Genomic DNA, 5728 nt, shown 5'->3' with positions numbered 1-5728 from the left:
TGGCTGCTTCACCACCTTGCGGAAGCGGGCTGCCTTCGCGGGCGCCTCGTCCCGCTTGGTCACCGCCGTGGAACCCTTGGGCTTCTTCGGCCGCCCGCCGAAGAGAGTCAGTGCCGCCCGGCATTTCTGCGCGCCGCCCCGCGCAGCCAGCCCGCCGGAAGGGCCGGCACCTTGATGGTCGGATGCCGGCTGGCGGCGCGGATTAGGGTCGGCCTCGTCATCGTCAGGCCAGTCATCAAAGCCGGCGGTGAACCCGGAGCCGCCTGTCTCGCCGCCTCCTCCTACTGCGTCGTCGTCTAGGGCGGCCGCCCCCAAGTCGGGGTCGTCGAGGTCGTCCACCATGCGTTCAGGGGCGAACTCTCGTTCCGCCCCCGCGGTCCCGGCCGAAGGATGAAGGAGGGGGTTCTGATTAAAAAAACAAGCCGACTGGTCAGAGGCCGGCCAGAGAGAATTTGGCAATAAGGAAAAAGGAAAAGAAAGAAAGCTTACCACAGGCGGGGGGTTGGCACGAGAATACGGCTCCTTGCCATACTGCCACTCCTCGATGAGCTTGCAGTTGGCAATGTAGTTCACAATGTAAGATACCTCGTCGTGAGGCATCTCCCTGGTGCTCAGACGGCTTGAGTCGAAGCGGCCGCTCATCTGGCAGATCAGATGAGGTCGGCCTTGGAGCAGGAGTACCCGACGCTCGACAAAGGCGGCTATCAACTCGGACCCAGTCAGACGCTCCGACTTGATCAGCACCTGAAGTCGGGCGACGGCACCAGCTCGAGCCAGCGTCAGCAACCTGGCCCGAAAGGACCACGAGGGCTGCCTCCTAGGCGGCGGGCCGGCAACGTAAGCCGGCAAGTTGACGTAGTCGCCGTGCGGAACGACGTTCTTCACGTAGAAATAGGACTTCTGCCAGAGCTTCACCGACTGGATCAGCGCGATGGACGGGGACGGGTTGTCGGCTGGATCTCCGGATGGCGATGAAGGCACCGCATGGAGCCGGCACGCCTGCGACAACCGTGCCGAGCTTGGACTGGAAGAACTCCCCCCAGAGCTCGATGGTGGGGAGGACGCCGAGGAAACCTTTGCACAGCGTGACGAAGGCCGACAACAGCACCACCGTGTTGGGACTAAGGTGGTGCGGCTGAAGATGGTAAAAATCGAGAAACGAGCGCAAGAAGCCGCTCGCAGGAAGGCCGACGCCGTGCAGGCAGTGCGAGTAGAAGATCACTCGCTCGCCCTCCTCCGGCGCCATCGAAACCTCCCTCGCCAGCGCGAGGCGGACCCGCACGAGATCTTCGCCTGGCAACCGTCGTGTCTTGCGGAGGAAGTCGATGTGGTCGTCGCGGACGTTGGAGCCGTCCCAGGAGCTCGACGTCGGGGCCATGGAGACGCAAGGGCGATGGAGAGCGCGACGACGGAGAACTCGAGGTGCGGTGGTGGCAAGACTGCAGCGCGCTAAGAAGAGTGGCGGGATGGTGGCGTCGCGGAGAGCTGCTACGGCGACGGAGAAGAAGAAGAAGGTGATGGCGGAGCGAGGGCGAGTGTGCGAACGATTGCCGCTCCCCCTCCCTGCCCCTACTTATAGCCTCATGCGGCAAAGCCGAGGAGGCAAGGCACGGGGGGCGTGGGATTAACTGCGCCCACTCCCCCACGTCCCGCGATTATCGCGCCTATATGGCGAATGGGAACCACCGTTGGGAGACGTGCGGTCGGTTCGGGCCGCACAAGATCCACGCACGGGCCGAGGCATGGAAGTGGCGGGCCCCAGCCTGCGGCGGCGTCCCGTCACGCGCGTGGGCTGGCAGGCCCTTCCAGCCGGAGGGTGCCACGTGGCGTGCAGGCGGCGGGCGGCCAGCCCGCCACCTGGCAAGCGCGCCAGCTGGTTCCCGCCCTCAGATTTCAAGAAAACTTCGCCGAGAAGGCACGCATAAGAGAAGCCGGCTCCAAGCTGCCTGCTCTTCGGGATAGGAAGCTGGCCGAGCTTCTCGATTTCCCCTTCAGCCGCGAAGCCCAACCAGCTTCGGGGACTACTGTCGGAGTAAATGACCACGGGTAGCCTAACCGGCTCCCATTGGCCCTTAGAAAAAACAACGGGCCGACCAGGCCTTGAAGCACCCAAGATGCGGGGCCGCCTTCCTCCGGCCGGCTATCTCACATGCCGGCTATCGGAAGGCGGCCTGGCCCTAAACTCTCTTGGAGGATGCCACGGTAGGGCCGACTCCAAGAAGCCAGCCACAGAAGGACCGACTCCAAGAAGCCGGCCCAAGAGGATTGACTCCAAGAGGCCGGCCCCAGGCAGGCGGCCAGGGGTCGTGCCCTAAAGGTCTGCACCCCCCATAACGATGATGGGACGGGGCGTGGCAACAGTGGATCCTGCCGCCCCTGAACCCCAGAGCACGCATGGCTATAGTACGCCATACGGGACAGCCATCACCCGTCTGGCACGGCATTGTTGCCATGCTGATCATGACGCCCTCCATGACGGGCTGCCAGTACGGCCCATGGGCGGCGGGCCCCTTCGACCAGAGAGACGCCTGAAGGCGGCCTGGCCTCCCCCAGCCGGCCTGAGGCATGGCCGGCTTCCTATAGCCGGTTTGCTTCCCTCCTCGGGGCGCGCGCACCATTAAGAAGACAAGACGAGGTAAGGCTACAGTGAGAGTCTGCAAGGCGGCAGCACTGTAGCCATGCTTACCTCGACAAAGCCCTCGTCATCAGAGGCGAGGCAACAGTAACCAGCCCCCGACAAGACCCCCACACGGTGGGACCGGCCTGTCGACCGATGAGCCGGCAGCCGGTGGGACCCACCAGTCGGCGGGCCCCAGCAGTCGGCGGAGAAGCCGGCGGTCATAGACACTGACGGCTAGGGCCCACACCCAGCCGGATTACCATTGTACCCCCGGGGGGTAGGCCTATATAAACCCCCCGGGACACCCATGCAAAGGGTTAATCTGATATAGTTTTTAGACACCACTAAAGGGAGAGGAGAGAGCTAGCCTTGCCCTTCTTCCTCCTTCCACCGAATAGCTCAAGGAGCCTCTTGTAGCCTCTTGTTGATCTAGTGATCATGCGGAGACCCCGCAGAGCAGGAGTAGGGGTATTATCTCCACGGAGAGCCCCCAACCTGGGTAAGATCCGCCGGCGTGCATGTCTTCGCCTTATCTCGTTTCCAGGCGCCGGCAATGTTCTACTGGCTCCCACACAGATAAGCCATCCGTTGGCATATGTCGCACCTACCACCTGACATATTGAGTGTTACTTCTTCACAAAGATAAGAATGTCAAACGATCGCTTCATACATGTCCCCCCCCCCCTCATCAATTTTTTTCTTCAAACCACGCGATGACCCCCTTTTTGTTCAAACAAACCCTCACATCCTTGATTTTTGGGAAAGAAATCCCTTGCAAGCAAACAACAAAATCAACTTATGTATATTTATTGTTGCATATGGATTCTTTCCACATAGCATATCTCAATCTCAACCAAACCAAAAAAAATCTACATTGAACTACTTGAATAAAGTTGTTCCAGTTGCAACGCACGGGTATTTGGCTAGTTGTTTTTAAATTGACGGTTTTCTCATGTTTTATGGTATGAGATTTAGCCGGTATCCAATGTTTATTCACAGTGTAGCGTTGCTCATATGCATGTGAATATGTTGTTTGGTATTAATAAAAGGTTAGGTGTTTTTGTTGGGTTATATGTATGCTATGTAGGAACGATATATTTTTAACAAAAGGTGTATTTATTCACCCATGCAAATTATGTACTCATGTCACTACCATCTAATACACGCAGATACCTTGGGCCCATCGGGTTTCAGAACCTAGAGACTAGAGTAGTGCATAAGGACCCATGGCAAGCAAGGGCCTTGACCCAATAACGAAGGGTGGGTAACTAAAAGGATGAGAAAATTATGCTTTCGGGACCTCAGATTGTACTCTCGCATTTCATATTGCCTATAATGTGGTAAGATATATGCATGATACAGGCAAGCATTTCCTATCATGGCAGGAAACTTGCTTGCATTAGTGGAGAGATGCACCTCTTATCACCAAGGAAAAGCGCATGGAACCCGAGATTATCAATACAATCAATGGTCCTATATTCCACATCAACACATAAAATCAATGTTTACGTAATGCCAGTGAGCACATCCATAAGCCCGCCTTTAGACACACTAAATATTGTTCCACTGCACTAAGTGCAATGTAACAACCTAGGAGTAACACTTTCCTTAGAAATTGATTGTTCATCTCATAAGCATCTTACGATCATCATATTTCATTTAGCTTTAATTTTAAATGAGGATTTAATCAAGCCTCATGTTTTCCTAAAGGACTAAAACCCTAAATTTTGCAAGATTTCCAAATATGCCTTCTCAACACCCTAGACAATTTGATCAGAGTCTCATATTGTTATGTCGGCCCTCCCAAACTTTTAAGGTTCTAAGGATTTCATTTGGATTTTGGATTTCACCCAAAAACCTAACTTATTATTTAAATTTTATTTATTAGTAATTAATACATCATTTTTTCACATCTATGTACCAAGCCTTCACTTGAAACTTTCACATAGCCTTCTCATATTATTTGAGAGCTACCCAGATTATTTCATGATTTTATCCCAAGCCAATCACCTTCCTATATTCCAACCCAATTTAATAATTAAATTTGAGTTATTTTCCAAATATATAGATTTATCATCCCTACAACCTTGGATTTTTTGTGGGGCCTAGTCATGGTCTCAAGAGGCCACCTTCAATATTTCACCTTTTGGTTTCCTTGAACCCTCAAATATTTTGAAACACGAGCCAAAAAAAATTAAAACTAATTAAATAAATAAAACTCTCTTCTCCTAACGGGCTAGCTCACTAGGCGCTCCTTAACTACGTTGCGCCCAGTGCGTAAATTAACTATCATATGCCTAACTACCAAAACCCTAACCTTAACCAGGTTGTAACATAACAACCAAGCACCTCCACACAGGAACCCTACCAACCGACCACCTTTGGATCCTCAAACATGCTCGGATTCTGCTCTGGAAGTTGGATAGGATCATCCATATGCTCAAATTTCAAAATCCTAAATCTATGAAAGATTAGAAATAGGTCTCAAATAGTGCATCGAGGATAAAGTAGTCGTCCAACAAAAGCATATGCCTTTGTGTCATATTCTGACTCATCACTCAATGTCCCTTCATCGATCCTTTGAAATTGAAAACATGTTCCTCCACATGTTTTGCATCTTCAATAATCGCATGCATCTCACTGTTTCATCCTCATATTGGTCCTCATCTGACTAGAACGTGTCAATGAACTTGACGTAGAAGCACTCCTCGCCCAAATACATCGTGTGTGCTAGTAAACAACAAAACATCAATTAATTTGGTTATGAAATTTGTGGGAACACTTGCCGAGCGTGATGTCTGTCATGGACGACAATATGCAGGGGAAAAGGGTACCTAGGCGGCTGTCGGACCAGGGGTGGAAGGGATGCGTAGGAAAATCAGGGCTGACGGACAGGTGGAGCGGCGGAGGGCCGGCAAGGCCTTGACGATGGAGTGAGTGGTACAACAGTGTCGATCTCGGACTACATAGATATAAATCAAGGGGGAGGGTGAGAAAATCAGGACTTCAGTTGGGCTTGGATGGACTAAGATGTCAGAGGCCTACGTGACACAGGTCCGGACACGTGTAAACCTTCCACAACTTTGCTTTTGATTTGCAGGATTTCAG

The sequence above is a fragment of the Triticum aestivum genome, chromosome 3B (genome assembly GCF_018294505.1).
Source record: "Triticum aestivum cultivar Chinese Spring chromosome 3B, IWGSC CS RefSeq v2.1, whole genome shotgun sequence".
Classification (NCBI taxonomy): Eukaryota; Viridiplantae; Streptophyta; class Magnoliopsida; order Poales; family Poaceae; genus Triticum; species Triticum aestivum.
The sequence above is the reverse complement of the archived record's forward strand: the minus strand, read 5'-3'. Positions refer to the sequence as shown.